The sequence below is a fragment of the Hippocampus comes genome, unplaced genomic scaffold, assembly GCF_001891065.2.
Source record: "Hippocampus comes isolate QL1 unplaced genomic scaffold, H_comes_QL1_v1.1 scaffold99, whole genome shotgun sequence".
NCBI lineage: Eukaryota > Metazoa > Chordata > Actinopteri > Syngnathiformes > Syngnathidae > Hippocampus > Hippocampus comes.
This window is the reverse complement of record NW_017805134.1, coordinates 873,051-899,831: the sequence shown is the minus strand read 5'-3', so window position 1 is coordinate 899,831 and position 26,781 is coordinate 873,051. Positions and strand designations below refer to the sequence as shown.

Genomic DNA, 26,781 nt, shown 5'->3' with positions numbered 1-26,781 from the left:
GGCCTCGCAAGAGGGGGGGGGGGGTAACAGACACACAGCAAAACCCCCGGCTTGTATGTTGCCACACCAGCACGTTCCCTGCTTATAGGCTTAATTAAGGCTAACAGACTTTTCTCTGTGTGTGTTAGTTTTATTTAATGGGGACAAATTAATTAAGGCCATTAAGATGTGTCATTTGCGGAATTCCTGCAGAATCGTCGAGGATTTGGGAGAAAATGACTACATTTGACTTAAGGGAACATCAATAATATAATATCGTACAAACAGGAAGGCTCATTTGGCTCCCTAGGTAAGACCAAAAAAAAAAAAATCCTTGATAAAAATCAAATGGTACTTGACATTTGGCTTCCTGTGCTGCAGGAACTTCAGTCATAACGCCCCCCCCCCGCGCCCCCTTCCCCTTTTTAGGATTATTTCACACTCCTTCTCATTAATGCGCCGGTGGATTTAATCAAGCTTATCTTTCACGCACATACCTAGGATAAGCCTCAAATTAACCATCTGCACTGATGATTTTTGAAAAAGTGTTTCAGCCAAGCAGGAAAAAGGTGGCAAAAGACAACATTTAGACGAGCAGCAACTCATTAATCAACGAAATCTATCTAAAAGACACATTTTATTTTACTTCTTTTTATTAATCCAACAAAAAAGAAACAACATGCATGTCAAGTTTGACTTACTGACAAAATTGGACCCGATAGCGAGACGCTGGTCCTATAAAGATTTTTTTTTTTTTTTTTTTACCATTTGGGTCGTTTTTCGAGTTAATCACACCAGTTTCTAAAATTCGAGTATTTACGTTTAGCTTTAAATTTGTTGGACATGGAAAATGGGGTGTTGAAATTTTACATCAGGGCAGAAGTGACCCGCAATGCAATAATGTCAATTTCACAAACGCTGACAAGTGAAAATGATTTGCCTTGAATACCATTCGGAAAGCTCATTTTGTTCTATCGCACACACGTTGGCAAAAGCGCAAATAATATTCTCGTGTAAATTATCCGTAGTGATTGAAAACAAATCCCTTGGCTTTACATATAAATAGCTTTTTGGTGGGGGGGGGCGGGGGGTTGTTGAACATGCAGCAGCTGTTCTTAATGATGGGGTGAAGTCTGGGCTGGGCGGGGGGGTTATACAAGATATCATTTTCAATTTGAAATAAAACAAATATGAATTTGACTGCAGAACATATCCACGGGATACATACCTACGCATTCTTTTTAACCTCCAAGGAAAATGCCACGTTTTACTTCTCCGGCCATTAAGACGTCGACGACGTCATGGGAGCGGTCTGCCTAATTTTCGAGACAGGAAGACAAAAGCAAAAGACTTCGCTTTTTATTCATTCTGCATGGAAAAGTTCGACTGCAAGTTGAGCGGGTGAGGACTGAAACGTGAGTGCCAACTGTGCGTGCGTGTGTGGTGGTGGTGGTGGGGGGGGGGGGACTTTAAGAGTTGACATTTTTTTGCACACGAAACGATGAGTTACACTCCTGTTGTGATTGCTATGCGTGTTATCCCCTTTGCTCGTCTTCCAGCTGGCGGCCTGACAGAGCTCGAGAGGCGAAGAGACACAAACACAAACAAACAGACAAACAAAAAAAAAAAAAAGAAGTAGCGTAAACACGCGAATCACAGCACATCAAAGCACGCAGGCAGGCTGGTTGCGGAAACACAATACACGCTTAAATCATGAAAATCATGTTGCATGCATGAAGTTGATATATATATATTTTTTAACTCTGCAACATGGTCACATATCGAGATATATATATATATATATATATATATTTTTTTTTAACTCTGCAACATGCCCCCCCCCAAAAAAAACCCCTACAATATCCACATTGCGGTTTAATTATGAGCGAGAGTGGTACCTCGACTTACGAACATCTCTTCATTCGAAATTTTCAAGTTACAAAACGCCACAACAGGAAAATATCGCCTCTTGTTATGAAATAAATTTCAAGATACCAAAGGTAAAAATACAGTATGGGCTGCAACTCGCTGCTCCAAGTTTCCTGAACGCAACATGGTTTTAGCTGCTATGCCATTGGCTATTACCGAGCATCTTCCTGGCGTCCCATTGGCTAAGAGTGTGTCTGTAGATAGATTTTTGTCTATGCAGTGTACTCTTGGCCAGAAGCCGTTCCGATAGTTTTACGTAAATGTGAATCCCCCCTAGAAAAAGTGTTCACCAATCGGGCGATCGCTCACGATGCTGATAGTTGCCTTGGACATCTTCGAAGAATTGTTAAAAGCCGGCAAAAGCAAACGTCCTTGGATCAGTTGTTAACAAAACGGCAGGCAAAAACCACTTCTGATCGAGAACATGAACTACAGAGGGCAAAAAACAATGATGCAGTTAAAAGTTAAATGACCATCATTTTTAGTCTTTATTCTTTGTTTTTTACATGATGCAAAACTCTCATTTATTGTGCAATGATCTCATTGTAACATGTATTTGTAACATATTTTGATGCATTTTTATGCTTTATAAAACATTTATGTCTGAATTTTTTTTTTGGCGGGGGGGGGCTTGGAACGCATTAGGGCATTTACATGGAAAACGCAACTCTACTTACAACATTTTCTAGTTAAGAAATTTCTTCCAGAACCAATTAATTTTGTACCGTAATGTCTAGACCCCGAATATAAGACGACCCCCACCTTTTCAGTCTCATTTCAATGCAAAAAACACTGTCTTATATTTGGGCCAATACAGTAAGTAGAGGTACCACTGTATTTACATTTACATTCCGTTAATCAGAATCAGCTAAAGAAGTGAAGACAACAGCTCTTAAAAATGAATGAAAAACACAAAACATGTTACATGACCACCTCATTATTTATCTTTGTAAAGACAGAATGCTTGATATAGCTCTGGCATTGACTTATAATACACTGTGCATGTTGTGCGGTGAGCATATAGAATTCGACATATGGATCAACTGCAATATATGCACCAATTAGCACCTTTTCTAGCGATGCCATTCGAAAATCTGCACTTTGTAATTGCTTTCACTTTGGTCAAATAGCTTTATTGGCAGACTGTTTGCCATACAGGATGTTCACCGTAAGTGCAGTCAATTAAAAGGCGCTGTTCTTAGAAATCCAAAGCGTCAAATATAAAAGGCGGTTCGCCAATCACTTTCTGAAATGGCATTTTTTTGTTGTGCTATGGTGATGATGCCAATGAAACCATTTTGGGGCAAGAAAAGACCTTTTATAAGTTGCTACTGATAAATGTGTGCTAAAAATGATGGAAAGAGATGTGGTCAGTCGTTTTTGGTAGTTCTGTACTAGCACATCGACACAAATGTCCTCCATTGTCACGGTCAAACTTTGTCGTCATGTATTGTTACTTTCGCAAAACTTCCCCTTTGAGATGTGTTTGCAAATTCCACCAGTGGAGTGATGACTGAGGACTGTAAACAACAGGGGTGGCAAGTAAAGTGATCCAGAATCAGGAGAAGTTGCCGTTTAAAAGCGGCAGATGGTGAAAAAGAATGTTTCACAAAACTCTGGTTTGGAGAAAGTCGAGAAGCTACGATTTGTCTCTCTCTTCTATATCTTTTAAAACAAGGACAAATTAGTGCAACCAACCTGCAGGTCCCAGTTTGACCCCTCCATTGATGTAAGCAATTCTTTTTTTTTTTTGTGTCCGATCAATGTGAAGCACCAAGTTTGCCAGAGTCACACACAAAGAACCCCGGAGAACATCCCGAGCTGCAGCCTTGAAAGCTTTTGTGAGAATCAAACTGTCATTTGGTCAATAGCCGAAAGGCTGCAAGAGAGGGGAAAAAAAAAGGGGAAGCATCAACTGAGGCGAGCCGTTTGCTTGTGATTCGGGGGACGGTGACATCCGTGCGGGCTTCAGACAGCCAGCAGGATGTCTCAAATATCAATAAGACTCTCCAGAGCTATCGCAGCGGGGTGAAGTCAATCGGAGAAGAACAATCCAAGTGTGGAAATTTGACTCAACACCGAGAAGCAACCTAACTTGCTTATCAAGCTTGACTAACTATTTAGGTTCTAAGTTTGGGTGCGTTTGAAAAATACGGCGAATGCAACTGAAGTGGTACAGTTGGGAATGAAACCATGATTTTCATCAAACCTCGAAAGTAGTGGGATGAGTCAATTTGATTACTTGGCGTTGACGTTTAAAGCTTGAAATCGACTCATCGCAAATCATGTGATTTTGGCATCTTTTTATTCCAACGGGGTCATTTACAGAGGATTTTCGATGCTCTGTGGAGCAGCGAGATGTCCGGCCAAGACATTGTGACACGGTCTCTATTTTTGCGTGGGCCCAAAAAATAGGAATACAAGCTTAAAAAAATAAAAAATAAAATAAGATGACTGTATTATTGCTCTTTTAGTTTTACTTGCAATATTTACGTTGGCCTCGTGATGGTTAAGAGCAGACCGATTAATTGTTCGTCCGATTTAATTGGCTGATATTAGCTCTTTTAAAATCAGCAAAAATTGGCAGATTTTAGCCAGTTTCTATTTTTCCTCGCTCATAAACATATTGCAACAGAGGACAAAAGTCATTCAAGCATCCTGACCCCCAAAAATCAGAAAAAAAGGTTTTCCTGTTTTTCTGTGTTTTGTAAAATTAAATAATATAGCAGCACCAAGTATTGCTGCCCTTAATTCCTATCTTTATTTTGTGCATGCTAAGGGAGTCAAAAAAAGAGATTATTTCATTCCTTAGATATTTTTAAAATTAATCGGCTGATTAATCAGTTATCAGAATTTTAATCAACCAAACATCAGGCCGATATCAAACATTGGTATCGGCCTAAAAAAAATCCATATCAATCCGGCCCTAGTTAAGATTTAAAGTTACAAATGCGACTTATATTGCCTGAACAAATGGTATCCGTGATTGAGTAAGAGCATATAAGCCATTTTAGCGAAACACACCCTCACGCCCAACCCTGGCAGCGTGCAAATGTTGTCATTGGGGGCTTTGCGCTCTGGTGATTTGTATGAAAGCGACAAGTCTTTTCCTTTTTGCCGACTTACCGAGGAATCTTTGCCCCCGGAGGTTAACAAAGCGTGAAGTGTGAAAAACTTCCAGAGATGGGATGAGTTAAAAACTGTCATCGAAGCTTCATGCGGTACTTTCTACATTTATTTATGTACGTGTGGCTGCTTTAGCAGAAGACTTTAATCTGCGGACCATCTGCTGCCATCTCGTAGGGGCCATCTCGTGTGTCCAAAATGAATGGAAATTGTAACAAGAGCTGAGCAAGACCTCCCCATTCAATTTAATACCTACCTCAACCTAGTTCAGTTACAATTCCCCACATCAAGGTAGGAAGTAAATTTACTCTACAAAAGTATGCTTATCACAATTCACCCCACTCGCTCTCGATGTTACGGATTCCAGTAAAGAAGAGGATCAACAGTGGTTAAATGAGCCATTGGTTGATTTGATCTAATCGTTCGGATGCAGAGGGGTGAACATGTCCGTCAAAAAAATCTCCAATCAGACAGCAAAAAGTCATCAAATTTGATGTTTGAAGGTTTGAAATGAACGTGAAATCAACGCTAGTTTCATAAGCCGTCTATGGCGTTATGCATTGCGTGTTAGCATTGACCAAGAAGGACAAAATGTTATTTTGATACACAAAGTGGAATTCTCTTTGTTTGATGTTTAGTTTGACAGTAAAATTCAAGTAGGAGTGGCAAAAAACGGCTGAAAGAAAACACTTGATATTTCTTTGAATTGTTCACAATCTGCCAAACTGCTGCTTGTTGCAAAGTTTGCTGCCACAATGGTGGACGTACATTTTTTTTTCCTCACTGCTCAAGACAAAAAAAAAATCGATTAAAAAAATCACTTACTGAGTGAATGAATTCAGTGCAGGTTATAATTGGTTCAATGCGTTAGAGAATACTATTTGACGCTCATCTTAATTAAAAAAAAAGCTTTTTCAAGCGAGAAAAATAAATCTTTGTTAACTATTGTTTTACATGGAATCCTACAAACAGGCTAATACAAAACTTCTTAACAGAGTGACAGAATCTCTGCAGTCAGTCAGTGCAGTTCACACTTTGACCTTCATAATGGATACAGTGCACGCCTAAGGGAGACTTGACTAATAGACATTTTGGGCTGCAATTAAAAACACCCTGACAAGAGTTGCAAATGCGAGAGGGAATCCAAGACGTTCACAATTAAAGCGCGACTGCAAACCTTCTGAACACCATCAAGGCCAAGACCTCACATCTCACCATTACATGCACATTATTTAATCCCCCGGTGCACCCCGCTAACTACTGACATGTACACTTTCTGTCATGAAGCTCAGCGACAGGAGCAGACACTCCACTCTGGGTCCACTTTTTCATTTAATGGCCCGAGGGGAGTGAGTGTTCAACTAGGCCTGAAATGTTCTAAATACATTTAAAACGCTCTATGGGGGTGAAGCGTGTTACAGCATTGTGGCACTCGATCACTTTAGGAGCAGTTGAGATTGACAGTCCAGCAACATTTCAATATAGTAATGGAGGTGTCTGACATGAAGCTCTCTGAGCTGTGGTCAGATGAGCCAAACTCTGGTGGTCCTGTCAGAACCGGTACTAGCCCCACATTTTTTATTTATTTTTATGAAATATAATTTGATAAATTCCTAGGATTTCATATTATTTCATGGGGTTATTGAATTGCATGGCCATGACTTAGTACTAATCTCACGAAAATCAAGGCTTTATATTATCATATTCATTATGTTCCAAAATCAATTACAAAATTATTAAAAGAATTCCATAGCACTTACAGTCCACCACTGGATGTGTATATATTTTTTTGTTTTATAATGCTAGCAAGACCCAAACGTTTTCGTGACAGTTTTTGTGTGAAGACATATTTTGAAGCCCTGGCACTCTAAAATAAATAAAAAAATAAAAAAATAATATTGAACATTATCACTCACTTTAGCTTCAGCGAGCCCAGCGATGAAGCTTCACTTTGCTGCCCTTGTTCCTTACCCCGAGTATGACTCTATTCAGGCGGTCATCTGGCTAGCTGAAGCTAGCAATATGAGGCTAACGTGCTCCTTTATCAAGTCAAGCATGTGTTGGTTGCATTTTTTTTCATCTTTAATGTCATCAGAACATCCTGTAGGTGTTTCAGTGATGAAAGAGTTTCGGTTCAAATCCGAAAATGCCCATTTGAGCCATTTTGGAGGCCAAAAATGTTCAGTGATGTAGAAATTTGCACTGGCCCATTTGGGCCGGTGTCTGACAGTGGCCCAACATCGTGGAACACTGGCCTTAATGCTACCTTTAATGTTGAACCCTGTTTATGTAAGTTGGAAAATAAAAAACACAAACCTCGAGTCAGTCTCAAACCTATTGTGCAGAGGCAGCAAGCAAATGAAAGGTGATAACGGGACACAATCAATGGCGCTCACCTCTCGGAGGTGTGAGCACATCCATCAGCCAAGGCGAGGACGACCCGGGAGGCCCGAGCATTATTGACAGCGTGAGGGGAACCTGCGGAGGGAACATTTTAACACATGGAACACTTATTTAGCTTCTATTGACGGGGAACCGGAAACTTTCAAAGTAAATAATTATACCACCATGTATTTGGTTAAACCAGATATATAGCTACTTTCGAGAAATCCATACATCCACTTTCCCTGTCGTCTTGAAGCGTAATGTTGATATAAACCAGTAATGCAAGAAAGGCTCCAAAACATGTGTACTTGTTTGGGTCTACATGTAACATAAAACAAAAAAAACACTGCTTAGCATTTAGTCTGCTAGCTTAATGCTAACGCCAGCGCATCATAGGAAACTGAGAACAATTTCAACAGCTGATATTTGAGCATTACCTGTGCAGCAACATATTTCCACATTCACGATAACAGTACTCGGTCATATATTCTTTATCTGCGTATCGATGGGCGAAGATGATTTGCAATATGAGGGAAATAAGCTAGGCACATGGTACAGTAGATTGGTCACCCCCTGTGGGATTGCTATGATACATCACGATGGATGCATTTGGCACAGTGATTAAATCTTTCCATGCGGTTGAGGTAAGTCGACGTCAATCCATTTCATAATTGACTTTTATTAACATGTTCTTTTGAAACACTTCGATTAACATGTTAATTAGCATAGCGGGTTTAGACACCAATTACGGGTTAGGACTTCATTCATGAATTATCATAAATTAGCGCAATGTCTGGCGTGAATCAGTTGCATGTGGGGTGATCAATTGATATCTTTCTTTTTTTTTTACCATATTTTAGAGATGACATTTCCAATAAATAAACGTTTGTACGCCACATGCCTCAACGTGTGCGATTTCCAATTAGAGAGAATTCCGATTTCAATAAGAGACCACGCCGACAAAAGCCCGCTCGCTCACGCATCTTTAAAGCGCCTCTGCAAATTAATGAACAGAACACGAGAGGAGGAAATGATTCCTCCTGAGTTCTCTTGGGCAGATAATGATTCTCATCTTTATCAGCGGTTCATCTTCTAAGGTCAAGTGAAAGTGAAAGGGATGCAGCCCGCCCCCAGTGTTTCCAATTAAGATGAGAGAAAGAGAAGAAAGAGAGTGGCGCACTAGCGCCGGGCTGCATTTTACACAGCCGCTTCCTGGCCCCTGAAGTATCCGCAGGCAATAGAAAACAAGACGATTAAATTATGACACCTATGAGTCATAATAGACTCACCAGCCAAAGTGAGATGAATGCAGTCGCACACATTAGCACCTTCGGAACTGTGCTCTTTGCTTTGTATGTAAAAGACTGAAACTGGATTGATAAAATGGAGAAGTTTGGTGTGCGTTTTGCAGGTGTCCCTGTCATAACTGGGTAACTGGCCCTTTAAGAAACGCTCTGATTGTTTTTCAATGACATTATGACCAACTTTTTGTTCAATAGTTACAGAAATAAATTGTTCTGTTTCATAATCGATTTTTAAAAATCATATTATGTTTGTGGTTGGATGTTGTCAAACATATGTCCACCCTCTCATAATGAAATATCAAGTGATATAAAAACATTTCAGAAATTCAACATGTATTCAATAAGCAGAAAGCTGTCTGCTAGCTAGCTAAATCACGTTGCTAACTGAAAGTCGAGCACTAGCTTACAGCGCTAACAGTACCCAAAAAAATGTCCGCCCTGTCGGGAAGCTCACAAATTTCGCTATTTGGATTTATGAGGTAAATTGCTCGTTTGCAATTCATTGATATGAAAAAACAGTGGGTGCTTGTCCAATTTTCAAACGCATATCATCAATTTAACACAATGGCCTTGAATGGAAAATTGTGACCTTTTTTTGGGTTGACGTTTCAGTCTCCTCTCATCATATGTACTGGGCAGGCATCCCTAATGAAGTGGCCTGTGATGTGGTTGGATGTTGTCAAACATAATATGTCCACCCTCTCATAATGAAATATCAAGTGATATAAAAATGTTTCAGAAATTCAACATGTATTCAATAAGCAGAAAGCTGTCTGCTAGCTAGCTAAATCACGTTGCTAACTGAAAGTCGAGCACTAGCTTACAGCGCTAACAGTACCCAAAAAAATGTCCGCCCTGTCGGGAAGCTCACAAATTTCGCTATTTGGATTTATGAGGTAAATTGCTCGTTTGCAATTCATTGATATGAAAAAACAGTGGGTGCTTGTCCAATTTTCAAACGCATATCATCAATTTAACACAATGGCCTTGAATGGAAAATTGTGACTTTTTTTTTTTGGTTGACGTTTCAGTCTCCTCTCATCATATGTACTGGGCAGGCATCCCTAATGAAGTGGCCTGTGATGACGAGACACAGAGTAGCCTATTCACTGATTAAAACTGCGTTGAGCATTAATCTCAGGGGGTGGGGGGGGTTGCTATAGGTGCAGTATGTTGCTATCCCATGCTGATGGTGGTGGAAGATATCTAAACACGCTGCGTCCGGTAATGAATTGGGTGGCAGGCAAAGAAAGAGGCTTACAAGGTTTTACAAGCAGGGGTGTGACTTTGAAATTCTGCCTCCTCTGAAAGTCGAGCACTAGCTTACAGCGCTAACAGTAACCAAAAAAAATGTCCGCCCTGTCGGCAAGCTCACAAATTTCGCAATTTGGATTTACGAGGTAAATTGTTCATTTGCAATTAATTGATATGAAAAAAAAGTTGGTGCTTGTCCAATTTTCAAACGCATATCATCAATTTAACACAATGGCCTTGAATGGAAAATTGTGACTTTTTTTTTTTGGTTGACGTTTCAGTCTCCTCTCATCATGTGTACTGGGCAGGCATCCCTAATGAAGTGGCCTGTGATGACGAGATACAGAGTTGCCTATTCACTGATTAAAACTGTGTCGAGCATTAATCTCAGGGGGTGGGGGGGTGCTATAGGTGCAGTATGTTGCTATTGCGTCCCATGCTGATGGTGGTGGAAGATATCTAAACACGCTGCGTCCGGTAATGAATTGGGTGGCAGGCAAAGAGGCTTACAAGGTTTTACAAGCAGGGGTTTGACTTTGAATTTCTGCCTCCCGACAACAATTCAGACCGGACCAACTTCCCCTCAGTAGACTTGTTGTCATATAACAGGAGAAGAGCACCTCAACGCCAGCCTCCACCTCGGGGTCCCATGCTAAGAAGACTCACAAGAGCGTCAAATAAAAAGACTTTCTGCAGCACTGAAAAATAGAAGACAGTCCCCCCCCCCCCCCCCCCCACCCCCGACTGAAAAGTGTTTGAAAGAGCCCTCAATCAGCTGATAGAGGAGGAGGCAGTGGTGTGAGCATGTGCTTAAGCATATTATTCAGTTCGATTGCATGCTGGCTTTTCATTCTCCGCACATTGTAGCCCAGCCCAAAAATAAGTGGGCATAAATTGCAAATGAATACCTCTTGATGATGGGATAGGGGTGGGGTCGAATTGGATACTATCCATGTGCCACCTTCAATGAACACTTCATTAGGTACACCTAAAAATCTATATTTTTAGTTCGTCACGTGTATTATTGGATTGTTGTTTGCTTTGGTGGAAAATGTAATGAAAAGGCCAATTCCTCAAGACTATCACTGCCATAATAATATTGTGGACTATTCGAACATACAGAGTTGGGCGGAATGATTTTGATTAATAAAGTAAGAGCAATTTTTCTCCCCCAATATTGCGATTTAATACCTGATTATTTTTTTATAAAAATCCTCTTTGGATGTTTTTTTTTTTTAACAATCAGAACCAATACATTAATCTTTATGAACACATTGGAAAATTATCTTTTCTTTTTTCCATCAATACATTAATCTTTATGAACACATTGGAAAATTATCATTTTTTTTCCTTCCATCGGACTTCTCCGTATTGGCAATATCGAGGAAAACAAACCATGAGATTTCGCCGACAGAATCAATTGATCCCTTATTGGCTTTAGCGCTCTAAAGAGTCACTGTTATTCCCTCCGAACCAAATGGGCGCACAAGGCAGGGCACAACAAGCAATCCCTCTGCTGCGGCGGTCCACAGATGGATGATTTCTCCCGAGTCGGGCTGAGCTGCATTGATTCGGCGACATCGGGCGGATGTCACACATGCACTCGACAATGCTCGATGACTTTGCCATCCCATTCCCATTTAAATTGCCTGTGTGTTTCCTGCTCTGACACCTGTTTAAATCGATGCCTTCCTCTGCAGGTCATGGACGCGGCGTGACCAGGCGCACCGCCGCCGCCTCTCAAATCCACTAAAATCAACACAATAATTGAAATATTTTCAAACTGATTACACCCAAGCCCCGCCGCCCGGCCGCCGGATGGAAGCGCATTGTCTAGTTGCCAGGGGGAGTAAATCATCTTGCGTTATTTGATTTGGCTTACTGATATGAAACCGCGAGTCCATCCATTAAATGCCTCGCGGTGCAGCACCTTGGGGAGGGACGGCAGAGAGAGAAAACACAAAATAGTCAGCGGCAACCTTTTAAAACGGCATCTCTAACGTCCCTTCTCAGAGGGGACCTCTGCACAAATCTATTTGTTCCTGACCAGATAAACAAAGCTCAGCTTCCACTTTCATCAAAGCAGAACAAAAAAGACAGCGTAATATACCAGACTTCTCGCTTCTATAAAGCGGCCGAGAGGAATCGTTGGCTCTATTTGGCCAATATCGCATCCCAGGAGATAATAGTCAGTCAAATACAATACCTTTGACTGAGTAATAAACTGCCAGAAAAGGTGCATCAACTCAAGTTCCGTGGCAAGTGCTGCAATTTAGCGAGTGCCTTCAGACATCTCTGTCGGGGAAAACAGCAATGCCCCAAAATAGTGGTCAACTTTAACAATATCATCGCAGCAAAGCACCGCAAACGACAAGTCCAATGAGACATTTTTTGGTTGAATGAACTACTTCTCTGGCAGTTGCCAATCAAAAGTCAACATCGACACCGATTACATTCTAATCATTCACCGATAAATGGGCTGAAGGCGAAAAATTTTCATCCTCTGCGATCAGTCAGCAACGGCGCGGTTATTGGATGCGTCTAAAAAGATTATCCTCAGTTATTATGCTTTTTTTTTTTTTTTTTTTTGAGGGGACTTCTAAGCAGGGCACATTTTGATTGGCTGCTTGCTGAGTTGAGTAAATGGGTCTTTCTGAAGTTAATTGCCTCCACTTAACTTTTTTTTTTCCCCTCCTTTCTCAACCAGCAGAGAGGTGAGGGGTGAGCACTTACGAATGGAGGAGTAGGAGTGTGCGAGCAAGACAAAACATGGATGCCTGCTCTGTTGATTAATTTGTATTGTGCTAAAAAAAAAAAAATGGTGCCAGCGGGTACTAGTTAGCCTCAAGTACATCAGTAGCCCACAAATCTGTTGTGGGATTCTGTGACCTACTCAAAAGAATTGAGACAAAAGAAGACTGTTAACATTTATTTTTTGATTCCATCTTAACATAGCACACATTTTGTCTTGTGTTGGTATTTTCGCATGCACGCGCAGTTAGCAGGATATGTTGCGCTGTTGTGGGTGTGAACACAGCCGATTTTTGATTCCTGGCTAATGGAAGCGAAAAAAACCAAACACCCCCCCCCTCGCCATAATGGGGAGGTCAAGTGGAGGGGCAGCAGTCTCTCCTCCTCCATAGCAGGCCGACAAGCCCGCTACTGTTTCATGGGGGCGTACATAAAAGCACGACAAACGGCAGATTGACTTGACGCATGTCCAAGGTGTGCCGTATCGTTCAAAGAATAATTTCAAAACTGAAAAAAAAAAAGGAATAATCCTCCAACCGGGCCGCCAAATGTCCAAGGTGTGCCGTATCGTTCAAAGAATAATTCCAAAACTGAAAAAAAAAAGGAATAATCCTCCAACTGGGCCGCCATTTGAAATAATCTACTTAGGCAACATTAGATTCAATCTTTTCTCCTGCCGACGCCATTTAACAAACTGCCTTGACCTCAGTTAGGAGATGATTCTGTCACCGCGAACATGCTGGCTAACAGAAGAGTGCAGACTGCTCACAAAAGAAATTGGTTGAAAATGAAAATGGGGTGCTAGGCTTCAGCCTTGAGGATATAAATGGATCAAGGGATGGATGGTTTGTACCCAGTTCCCTTGAGGGATTAAAATAGTATAATAACAACATATTTACGGCTGTCAGCCTTGAGGCCACATGTAAACTTTTACATTTTAGGTTGTTGAAAGTAATACTTTTTGAGTCGGGGGGGAAAAAAATCATAATTGTTTTGTTTGTGGGAATGGAAATGATTTTTCACTTGATTACTCAAGGAGCAGTCAGTGAAATTTGGAATTGATCGATAACGTAGATCCGTTCCGTGAAATCTTCTGGTGGATCAATTTTTTTTTTTATAATAGCTACAATTCTATGGCTTTAGCCCTCGGGCCCCTTTCAAACTATGTACTAGGGCCATGAATGTAAAGGCCGACACACACTGAGCAATACGGCCCGCAAGAGTTCACGAATGGCCGAGCCTCGGCGACTGGCTTTGCGGCAAAACTTGGTAGAATTTTGTTGTTGTTGTTGTGAAATAATGGACACACTTGAACATCAACATTTCAACATATGCTGAAGGTGCGGGTCTACATTTTAATGATTTGGCTTGAAATCCGCGGCCAGATTAGATTTATAGCGCCACCTGTTGCTTTGAGATCTGCTGATCTCTCGATACGAACGCCGATTGGGTAAACGGTTTGTTTACGTTTGGACATAATGTACGGTAAACGGCGCAAGTACAGTTTAAAGTCGCCTCATTAGCCGGCCGTCAGGCACCGCTCGGCCAGGGTCGATAGTGCGGCGGGGGGCCCCCCCACCCCGCTCACGTTTAATTACTGGGCGGCACGTTTTCTTGCTCGTCTTCAAACTGTTTAACTGCTTTATTGGGCTGGCGCGTGGGGGCCATCTGGCCCTGTGAGTCCCCTTGAAAAAAAAGCCGCGGCCTGACAAGCAAGAGATATGTCAATTCAGTCGTCGACACAAAGCAACATCTGCCGCGCCTGCAGCCCCGCTATTGTGCGGCCGTTTAATCTGTCCCCCTCCGCCCCTTGACGCCGCACAACAGTTCGCCGGTATTATGTTTTGCCACTCAATTAGCATTATCGTCCCGCTGAAATCGAAGCCAATTTACCTTTAATGACGCAATTGTTACATGAGTGACAGCAGTCGGCGCCGCCGCTATCGCTAGATAAACGCCAGGGCCGCCCTTGTTTTCCTTGGGTCGGCGGCAGGGGTGGGGAACGCGGGTAAGGGGGTTGCGGTGGGGTGCCGTGCGGCGTCTTCGCCAGCCAATGGCGCCGGGCCCTGGGTTCACCCTTTCGCCACCGACATTGTTTCCTCCGCTTTGCCAGAATCAGTGTGCTGGAAAATTGAGTCCAGATTCATTAGGTTTCCAGTGTGGCGCTCGAGTCAGTTAAATTGATACATTTCCTAACAAAATTGAAGTGCTATTGTGGCACTCGCGGATGGCTGGTGACCCCGCTCGGCCCGCTGAGCCGCCCGAGCGAGCTGATGGATCCATTAGACCGCTTAGACTGCTTATTCCTCTGCCTCCATCTCTGACTGACACTGTAAATCTGAACCAATTTCAGACCCTAATCACCATTACAAACCGCTTCCACTGTCCATTTGTTACTCCGCTATTCCAATGCGCTTCCTAGATGGGTTCCGAAAGACCCGTTTAGAGGTGGGCGGGGGTGGGGGGCACTATGCTTTCGCCCTGGTTAAATGGCTCATGACTGGCCCTCTTTTCCCAGAGAAATGGGTGCGAGGGGATGGGGCGGGGGGGTGAAAGTGGAAACAAAAGGGACCCTTGAATAATCCCTCCCAAAATAGAGCTGGATTGAGGAAAGTGATTGATAAATGAATAAATATTAGCGTTAAAGTGTGATATTCTGTGAGATGACAGGCAGGCCCCACTGGCGGCGTTAGCTGGAGGGGGGGTGTCCCTTTGAATAACAATCAATGTTACACCTCCAAAACATTTCCTCAGACCCTCGCTTTTCCTTTTTCTTTCTTTTTTTTTTTAGCCCTGGTTTTTATCTACTCAGTCGACCGTGCAGCACCAGCGTGGCAACTGGAGGATATTATTTCCCTGTTGGCCACCGTCATATAACTCTGCTTAATATGCGCTCCATAATTTGAGAAAGTTGAATTATAACCCCCCGAATATACTTTGCTTTATCTGTCTAACCTTCAACTTTGTTCAACTCTGAATCGGCGACTCGGAACGCGGACGCGGAACAGGTGAAAAAAATGCGAGAGTCAAGCCTAACATGTATTATTCATGGCCTTAAATCATCGGCGTTCAATTGAGGAGCTTTACTGTACTCTCAGAGAAGTGGCGAGTCGAGCCATCAGTCTCCACGTCTAATTATCTGCTACACCTCGTATCCTCCGAGCGCACCGGAAACTCATTTTAATTGATATTGAGATGTTTATGCCCCTCGGAAAGTAATTAGGAGTTTCAATTAATCCTGTCTAATTTCTGGACATCTTGCTTCTCCGTCCTTGAGCGTCCGATGAATTCCCTCGGACCTCCTACCCCGAATTAGTCGGCGCCCAATCGCAGATCCGCGACTGACCCTGTCCGAGGCAATGCAAGTCCAATTAAAAAACAAAAAAAACAAACTGAAAATGCAAACTTTGTTCTTTGTTGGTTCTTGTGTAGGTGCCGCTGAATTGTGGAATTTCCATAATGTCTCCACAGGGTGCTTAAAAAGAAGCTTTTAAGTTCCCAACGCCTCTATAGCAATCAATTAAAAGAGTCTTTTCACAGAATTTGATGTTGCCCTCGGGATCAGAATGGCAATACGAGTCATTGAAAAGCAGGCCCTTTCCACTGACCCAATCCCACTCGCCGACTGCGCTTTGCATCCATTTGCTTGTTTAACACATTTGTAGTCGCATGAAAACTAAAGTATTTGCACCGCCCGGAACCATGTTTGCACACTGTCAGTGTTTATCATGTTTATGTCAGGAACATGGCTGTCAATGAGGAATATAGAAAATGAAAAAAAAAGATGCCCAATGTTTGGGGTTGCTTTAAACTAAAAAGGGACAAAAAAAAAAAAATAAAGTTTTGTGTCATTGTTGAAAAGTGATGCTGGGGGAGCTTGAAAAGAAAATTTCTTCAAACCAAATCTTAATCAAGAGGATAAAGATTTGGTCGTCACAGCCTTAAATGTCATCAAATAATTTTCCAATGATAATATGACAACGGGGCATTTCATGGATAATTCAATGATTCATTTTCTTGTTCTCAAATTTAAAGTACCACCAAAAAAATAAAAATAAATAAAAAAATAAAAAATAAGTACCACCATCAGGCCCATCATTACAGTAGTGTAGTGGGTCTAAACGTTATTGAAAATAATATCACTGCAAGTCACTGGAACAAAGTTTGAACATTCACACTGAGCTTGAATATCGAAAAACATATTGCTCGGGTACTGCTAGAGTAAGCAATGGCACGTGTACCACGCTTGAAAAATCACTTGACACCACTTGTTCGCCACAATAGAAGATTATTTGATGCTATGATCTGTGCTTTGTCTTTTTTTGTCTTTTTTTTTGTGGTGCGAGGCAAAAATATAGATACTAGCCAGCTTCGGATATATGACAACATTTCAAGCTTTGGTGCCACACTCCTTCACAAAGTTTTGTAGAAATATATTTTATTGCTACTCATCACCATGTAGCTTTTGTACGAATCCCCACAAAACCGGCCGATCAAACATGATTCCTTCATGACGAAAACGAAACGGCCCGCGCCACTTTATTTTGCCACCGGTGGTTCTCCTGAAAGCTCACGTGTGGACATACAATGCGCGAGTGTCCAAAGCTCCGTTGTACAACCCAGAATAAATCCTCGTTTCTCATTGCTGCCCTTGCAGTGCTCTTTGCTCGCACAAGCAGTCACCTGCACGCCGAGGCAACAAAAGGCCTGCTTGAGGATTAGGGTGACATCATCTTAGCGCTGGTCTGCGAGGCAAAGGGGGCGGGGGGAGGTGGGGGGGGGCGCATGGCGCTGAATGGGGTTGAACCTGCTATGCCGCACGGAGATAACATTTGTCACTGGTGGCCTATTCATAGATTAGTGGACTGTCGCCTTTTCATCATATGAAATGGCTTTGGCACCGCCGCATGTTTATTTTACCCCCCAAAAAAGGGTCGCCGCCAAGGACGAGGGGGAGCATCTTATTCTTTTCTTCGAGAGTGCCTTCGTGTGTCGCCTGGCCGCCTTTGATGCCTCTGAGTGTGTGGCGGCTGTCAACGCGGAGGATTACCGACACATCCGCCGCTGCTTAGTGGCGCAAGGCGATCCCGCGGGGGAAGAAGCACAATGACCGCAGCTGCGCGATGGGACCGGACCTTCTTTTGCCGATTTTTGCACGACACGACGTGGCCTGTAACCAATCAACCGCAGGTTCAAGTGCCCCAACTGGCATCATGAAATGAACAGAGACCATGAGGAGCCCCCATATTGGTGCACGCCCGAAGGAGACAAGCTTTAAGTCATGCATTGTGGTGCACATGCCCCGACTCTCATGATATGGTCACATATACTGTATTGTCTGGGAGGACTGAAAGGTCTAAGGTTTGATTTCCCCTGGGCCTCAAATGTATCTGGGCACCTCTCACCTTGCATTGTGACAAGAGAACCCAAGGTTGGAGTCCCCCCCCTGCCCCCCCCAGCCGACGTAGCGACATGCCCCTCTCTATTGTGACCGAAAGACTCCATGTCTGAGTTCTGTAACTGGCAGAGAGACATTCAGATTCCTTGTTGTGACCAAAAGTAGCGAGTCGGGTAGATAGGCAAGGGCGGCTCCACCTTGACCCGGCCGGAACTGTGGAACAAAGTGCCCGATTTTGGAGTCCGTCATTTGGCAGAGAGATATGGACGGCCCACATTGCAACCAAAAGACCTCAGGTTCGAGGCTTTTAATCGCAGAGGGATGCAGCCCAGGTATGAGTTGCCCAACTGGAAAGGGTAGATAAGGGATGTCCGAGTCCGGTCCTCGAGAGCCCCTATCCAGCCAGTTTTAGATGTCAGGATCATTATCAGGCTTCTGGAAAGTTTGCTGCGGTAGCTGATACGCAAGGGCAGCCCATACCTTTTTACCCAGCCTTGTAACCATAGGACACAATTTTTGAATCCTTCATTTGTCACTGAGACAAATCTGGATGACCTGAATTGTGACCAAAAGACAACCAGGTTGGAGTTCTCAAACTGGCATAGGAATGTAGACCTGAATGTACTGGGAACGAAGGACCCCATCTTGAAATTCCACTAAATGGGGATGGGAAACATTCCATCTTGTGTCCAAGAGACAGCAAGTTTATGCCCTCTTGCACCGTCGTCTTGACGAACCCAACTGGTCTACACATATGATCCAAAAGACAAATCTTAGGTTTGACTTTTCTCACTTCCAAAGGCAAAAAGACAAGACTCGACTCTACATTGTGACTAAACCATCCCACAACCCCCAAGTGGCCTTCACTGGTAACATCAGATTTCAACCAGCACCCTTGACTAAATTCGACAGCAACAAAGTGCCCGTTTTTGACACAATGCGATCGGTTTGGCTGTGATTCGGGGAAAGCTCGGTGGGGTTAATCATCACGCAAAGCGTGACATTCCTGAAGCGGCAAACTGCTCCGTCCGTGGTGGCAAAGGCCCCTAATTGACTTTCTATTAGCGCTGCTTTCTTGTCTGACACATGGGACAATCTGACCGGACTGCCAGTCGCCGCCGCGTAACGACGTGTTAAAAGGTCATGATCGTTTCTCGTATTGGTGCGGGACGGCTTGATGAAAGGCGACGTGTGTGGAGCAACGTTAGCATAGAACCAGTACACCTTGTGTCTTTGAATAGCTTTAAAATACTGAAAAAATATTTGTGAAATGTATGTAGAATATTCTTGAACCCTTTTAGGGACAGCGGGTACTACAGTGGACAGTTGATCAGGTTAAAGTTGTACATGAAAGAATTTAATCTCGTGTCTTTTAGCTTGAAGCTACTACGCGTAGCTCTTTACCAGCTAGCGTGTTACCAAAATATAGATCCTTGCTCTAAATGGTGACATTTTGTGGACATCCACCCCCCCCCCCCCCCCCCCGCAAAAAGCCACGAGTGAGCGGTTCTTTACCCATTTGAAATTTCATTCGGGACAGAAGACTCAAAGCGGTTTCAGCCCGGCCGCCTTAAACGCGAGCACGCTTGACGGCGTCCGTAATCATCCCGAACGGCCGCCACATTTCGCATTTATCGAAAACGTTTGCATCTCCCCCAAAAAAAGGGGGCGCGGCGCCTAAATGAGATGTGACATTTGATTTGCGTGTGGCCAAGGAAGCAAATAATAAATAACAAACAATATGGGGCCGTCGTTCAATTGTCTGTTGCCTGTTTGACACGTTGCCACCTGACTGGTTAGCGCGTGTCCAAAAAGAGACCCACACTGGCGAAAACACACAGCGAATCACACGCGACAGGGACTTCTCGCCCGATAATTGATCCGCATTAAGGCTACGAGGGCGCGGCCTGCAGTGGCTGGGAGACGGCGACGCATCATCAGGCAGCAGCGGCGGGACTATTTTCTCGCAGGGAAGATTACATCTTCAATTTTACCTGGGGTGTGGAGACCTCAGCGGGGCCCCGGCAGATATCTCGCTTATAAGTGGGGTCTTACTTATTGCTCTTTCAAGTACTGGATCTATCCATTCGCTCTAATTAAATTGCGCTTTTTTTTTTTTTTAATCTGATTCTTCTAATCCAGGGTGGAGTGTGTTGGGACTTGGATGATGTGATTTGAAAGGGAATACTCTTGATTCTGTGAAGCGGCATTATCTCTTTCAGCTCCACGATTGAAATAAATTTGAAAATGAGGTTTGTGTACTTAAGCACCTTGACCCAAGATCTTTGGTGTTCCGAGCAGAGCGCCGAGGTTGTCAGAGAAAGTCCCCAAATCCGTAATCGGTGTTTGAGATCTTTTTTTTTTTTTTTTTAACTGAAATGGAATTTTTAGAGAGGGAGACTTAACCTGTGTCCACAGCACATTTTATTGATTTTCTTTTTTTTTTTTTTCCCGAGCAAACATTGCCTTATCTTGCTTCATGTGCGCCAGATTAAAAAGAAAAAGAGAGAGAAGAAAAATTGTAATTCCAAGTTTTCACTGAGAGTCATCAGGGTAAATAAAATTTGAAAAAGGCAAATAACATAAATAAAATCTGTGAGCTTGCTATCTAAGAGTCCACTTGGCTATAAATGAAGACCCCTCGTATTGAACCCGTCACCATACCAGCACCAGTCAAGCACAACACAAGCAGTTTGCTCTTAAAGCTCCAGTTTGGGACACAGATGTGATAATGTTTGTCCCAGCCAACTATCTTGAGACGAGCTTCTTACCTACCTGAGTTATTACCATCATGATCACACTTACCACAGTCGAGCCCCTTTTTAACCCCACATGGCTCCAACTCCCCCAAACTCGGGCTGAGTGATTCTGAAAAATAATTGAATTGCAACTTTTACCCTCAATATTGTGATTGTGATTTCATGTGTGATCTTTTTTTTTTCCAAGGTACACTCCGCATGTATTTTTTAAAATTCTACTACATTGCAAAATGGATTTGAATTTAATTGTGAAGCCGCAGGGCTCTCCCTTAGAGATAAGGTGAGAAGCTCGGTCATCCGAGAGGGGCCCGGAGTCGAGCCGCTTCTCCTCCACGCCGAGAGGAGCCAGATGAGGTGGCTCGGGCATCTGATTAGGATGCCTCCCGGTGAGGTGTTCCAGGCATTTCCCACCGGCAGGAGGCCCCGGAGGACGACCCAGGACATGCTGGAGAGACTATGTCTACCAGTTGGCCTGGGAACGCCTTTGGATTCCCCGGGAAGCGCTGGAAGAAGTGGCTCGGGAGAGGGAAGTCTGGGCTTCCCTGCTAAAGCTGCTGCCCCCGCGACCCGACTCTGGATGAGCGATAGAAAATGGACGGATGGACGACCAAAGATTTTATTTTGGTGCCGTGACAACTGCCAACACACCCAAACCAACAAAGTCCTTCGACTAATGTGAACGGTGGAGAAAACGAAAAGCCATGGGAGGAATTGTGCCTCCGCCACGCCAGTGGGGGCCGGTGGGGGGGGGAGGCTGAAACAATGAATATATTTTAGGCAATTACCTCCGAGAGCAGAGTTCCATAATTTAGGTCTGCCGAGATAAAAGTAATCCACAACAGAAACTAAAGAGCTGATCTCATAATGGATATTTTAATCAAGTCCCTGGAAAAAGAAAGGAGAGCCTATTAAATTCCAATTTTAATTTATGAATAAAGAAGTGATTTTGCAGCGGCGGCGGCGGCGACAATTACCGAAAGCTTTCTGTAAGATCATGTACCGGATTACACATTAAACTTAAATAACTTTGTAAGTGTGCTGCTTATTCTTATCATTATTATTATTATTTTTAACATATATATATTCTCTTATTGAAAAAAAAAAAAAAAAGAATATGTTGACCCTTTGGAAATGGACTGGAGGAAAGAACGTCGCTCCCTCTCTTATCAATATTTCATCGAGACTTAAGGGACTCAATAAGCTATAAGATGAAGTGTTGTCACTATGGTAACAACACACCCGGAATATTTACATCTGTCCCTCATGGGAGGGTTACCATCCCCGACAGGAATATCACAAAGAACCAATCGTCCGGTGCACCTTATTAGTGTCCCCGATGTGGAATCTTCGCCTTTTGCAAAGTGTAACCGCGTTCAGACATCAAATGAACAATTTATTCCTTCATTTGCACGGCTGTGATCGAATCCGTTTGGGTGTATTACAGCACAAACGGGCCATCTAAGTAAACAAACAAAGCGGCGGGGTGAGAAGCACATAGGAACCCCCCCCTGTGGGTTGTCTCTCCATAGTGACAGGTTGTGATCACAGACGTCCCAGTGGTAAGCTCTCTGGCGGCGTTTGGACACCTTTATATTTCCAAGGGCAAACTCGAAAGACTTTCAAGGTGCATTTGCTAGCTTATTTCTCGCACCTTGCAACTGTTTGAAATGACATATTTCCAGACCGTATTGAAAAACAAATGTTGCAATATGCATGCCAGACACTTACTTCAGCAGTTTGGCTCATAGTGGACCATTCTTCAAAAAAGGAGGCTACAAGCTGGCCCTTTGCCACTCCTAGTTGGAGTTGTTGTCACACTGAACAGAAAACAAACCAAAAAAAAAAAAAAAATTTCACAACGTGTATTTAAAACAACAGCTATGTCTTATGGAAAAAGCCCACTTAGCTTCATGCTAACAAACAATACAAAGCGCAGTTGAAATGCTAACGTTTAGCAGCGATCGTCAGGATTTCAGAAGTAACAGATATTTCAACACAAACGGTGGAGCAACACCTATAGCCAGCGAATATAACAATCCTCACAGGCAGTTGTTCTTTCTCCGCTATGAAAAATGAAAAATATGACAGCGAATTACGGTCATTGCCAGTGCTTAAAAGCTCCACTTTACAGTAAAAGTCAACGAGTATAAAAGAATGGATGGAATTTTCACTCACGGAGGTAGCACTTCACCACCAACTACTGTCCACAACACATTGTTAGTGCGGCAGATTTGTTAATGTGGTGCATGCAGCTGACAATTCCTATCTTGCCATGTCACTTTTATCAGAAATTTGATATCTTTCTCCATCAAACTATATGAAATGGTATGGCCGCGTCGTCTGCTAAACTGATAACTCCAATCTTTTGTTTTGGAGTCAGTCAAGCCGTGAGACAGCACTATTTACACAGTATATAAATAATGCAGATGGATGCTATTCTCGTATATGGTGCCTGCAACGGACAGATTCTCCAAAATCCCAAAATGTCGACGTATTTCTACATTTCTCCATCCAAGCAGGCACCAATTTCTGTCAAATGGCTTGTTGTCATTGCAGGCCCTTTAGTCACCAATCGAGCACTTTTGCTAGCACCTACGGGAACGCTGCTTTATGTTCTGTGCTACCTGCCGCGAAGCTGACAGATTTACGAGGTGGGAAAGGAAAAAGAATACGCGATGCTGTTGACCTCCAACGCATGTATCCGAGGGAAACAAAAAAGCGGTAACAAAGGCTTTAGAGAGCTGGGGGGTTCCGGGGGGGGGGGGGGGGGGGGGGGGGGGGGTGAGGAAGAGGAGGATGTTTGCGTGTCGATGCGAGGCCAAGAGGGACTCGAAGGATGACAGAACGGAAAGTATTGAGGTTACCCCGACGGCCAGCGAATTCGGGGCGATTTAAACGAGCTCATCTTTGGAAGGCGGTCGCGTATAGCCCCCCCCCAATCCTCCTTTTTTCCGGAGACAATAGCCACATTAACGTCCTGTTCTCTTGGCCGAGCCCGAGCCATATCCCGCCGTGATTGGGTCGGGATGGGAAGAACCTCATTGCAGTCGCATCGCCATCCCATCACATCACATTGGCATATGCGGCTCACTGCGCGTCCACTTTTGGGCCAAATTGAAGAGGCTGCGCCCGAGCAAAATAAATAGACGCTTGAATAGCAATGGCCCCCGCCGCTGAACCTTCCATCAGTGGGAATCTAACAGCCGCGCCGCTTTGGAGAATTTCAGTTTAGCTTCCGATTACAGCATGTCCCGGCATTTTATTCCCTACATCTCTATGCTTCATAGCCTTCAAACACTTCCCGGTAACTGCCTATTATCCGACAGTTCCACTCCACTGACCCTGCCAATAAAACTTTTCATATCCTTATAAATGAACTCAATTGCCGCGTTCTAAACATTGACACCGCACTAACAGATCATCTCCACACCTCGGAATTGGCTAAATTCCTTTTTCCTTATGAATATATAGGAGGAGATTAGAGCCATGATAGCTTTTCAGATTGCCGCACGACGGCGGAATTAGTTTAGCGAGCGTTTACAGACCAAATTGGAGCCATTAAATAGCGGATTGAATTGATGGCACATTCATTGTCTCCCCAACAGTATCGCTGTAAAATCAATTAGCCGTCACTTTCTCCCCCCCGCCCCCCAATTCTCAATAAGGTCTGATTGTCGGCTGCGGGTGAATAAAGAAGACCCTGACAGCCCCTCGGAGCAGAACACGGCGTGAAAACAAATCAGCCGGGCGGCTGCGAGGGGGACGGAAAAAAGTGAGCTGTAATTGTGCGGGGGGGGGGAGAAAAAAAAGAAAATTTAACTGTCATCAAAAGGGCATTGTGCATAGGATGGGCCATTAGTTCAAAAATGTAGCACATTGCAGAGATGTTGCGCGCATGCAAATCTTTTCATGAAACAATCTCTCATGGCCCGAATGAGAAGATGCTTATTGAATCTTTATTATTGTTGCAGAAATGTTCATTCGCGGCCGCCATTGTCCTCCTCCGTGTCCGCCCGTTCTATCGACTATTTGGTCGGATTTTCAGATCAAATGCAAAAATACACCGAGCAAAAAGTATGCGCGCCATTTCCAAGAAAGTTTGGGAAGTTTGGCATCGCTGGAGGAAAGTCTCGGGTGCGAATCCACATAACGCTGTCGTTTCATAGCATTTTTAAGTGCCACGTTTGCGCGATGCGCGGCGATATCGGCTCAACAACATTTTCGTGACGCTTGCATAGGTGCTACGCTGCTCATTCTGCTTGTAAATACGCCACTCGCGAAACGTCACGGAGCACTTTGTTTCGCTGAGTTTTCCGAACGTCATTCTCTTTCCGCGTCACAGCCGAATCCTGTTTGAGAAACACAAAACGAGTATGGAACACAAGGCCCCCGCCGTCGTGATTGAATGCGTCGCCACGAAAGTGCACGAATGTTTTTTGTTTAGAAAAGATCCTCTTTTGCCCGTCCGCTGCTCGCTCTCGCAAATAAAGCGCCGTTATGTCAATTTGCCGGAGGCGCTGCTCAGTGTCCTCTGAGATCAGGACTTTCCATCTAATATTTCCCTCTAATGAAATCAAACAGGGCCTGCTGCTACCACCCCCACTCCCACCATTCCCCCCCGCCACCAGCTGATCACAAAAGCTTTGGAGCAATGTCTGCCGCAATGCGACCTTGACATCTGAACTCCCTGCGCCCTCCTGTGTCTGTCGAGTGTAACTTGAACATGCATATATATGTAAATATACACGCGTCACTTACGTCACGAAGCTAGCGTAACTTTGACTTTGTTACAGCACATGACTCAATCTCAGGAAGCCCCGTATCCAAAGTCAGAGGTGCAACCTACTGAGCAAGTTAGCAACACAACATGTTGGTTCTTCTTATTGTCAGAGTGGAAGACATGTCATCGTGACATTGTTGTTGTGACTGAATAAGTGTTGCAAAAAAACTCAGAAGTTAATCCTTTGCTTGGCCCCCGTACTTTGAAACAGTAATTCATGCCTTCGTCACATCCCGGCTCGATTACTGTAATGCACTTTACTTTGGAGTCAGCCAATCCTCCATGAAGCGTCTCCAGTAGGTCCATAATATTGCTGCTCGCCTCTTGACTGGTACTCGTAAGAGGGAGCACATAACTCCTACTCGGCCCCACCTTACCACTCTGAGCCCGTCCGCCGCTACGCACCTGCCCGGCGGTTTTAGTTTTTCCTGTTTTTGTGCTTTCTACTGTCTTTGTTATTATTTTATTGTTTTGTTGTTTACTGTTGTATAATTTATTTTTGCTGCATGCACAGCACTTTATATAGAATGGCAGTTGTTTTAAAGTGCTCTATAAATACGGTTGAGTTGAAGGTTGCAACCTCAACTTCAGAGGTTCGCGTATACATGGCACTCTATCATGTACTTTGTGTATATATAAAATAAAATAAAAAAAGGGCCGGCCACAATATTTGACCTAGAATTGTATAATCACAGAAAAAAAAATGCTACAACTCTTGATTTTCATCCAAAATATGCATGAAGGGATGTGTTAGAAGACCAAAGCCAATAAAAAAATCCATTCCCAATAATCTCCTGCCAAAGGGAAGTGATTATGTGCAGCTGAAATGCAAAAAAGCCGAGTGTGTGATTAAAAAAAAAAAAAAAAAAAAAAAAACCAAACAGCATTTACAGGTATTAAATTTACTGTCAAGGCCACACATGGCTGTAATTTCTATGAAAAATAATGATGATACTTCATCCCCCCCCCTGCAACCTTTGTATTGGCAGCGAGCTGCTTCAATCTGCGCACAAAGTGAAGGCTTTCAGATCCTCGCGTGAATGCGACGTTATTGCCGCGCGCCATCCACACTTCACCTTCCGATGCTCATCTGCCGCCTAAATACTTTGGATTTCA

At 43.5% G+C, this 26,781-nt stretch overlaps 1 long non-coding RNA gene across 1 annotated transcript in view; it reads right to left on the bottom strand.

The window, feature by feature from the left end:
* LOC109513702 (uncharacterized) overlaps positions 1–22,700 on the bottom strand; it is a 25,872-nt gene extending 3,172 nt beyond the window's left edge. Inside the window, exons 1-4 of the long non-coding RNA XR_002167848.1 lie at positions 22,614–22,700; positions 20,932–20,994; positions 7,431–7,512; positions 1,208–1,295 (exon numbers count right to left, since the gene is read on the bottom strand). This is a non-coding gene — a long non-coding RNA (uncharacterized LOC109513702). The remainder of the gene's footprint in view (positions 1–1,207; positions 1,296–7,430; positions 7,513–20,931; positions 20,995–22,613) is intronic.
* Positions 22,701–26,781: the final 4,081 nt, after the last annotated feature.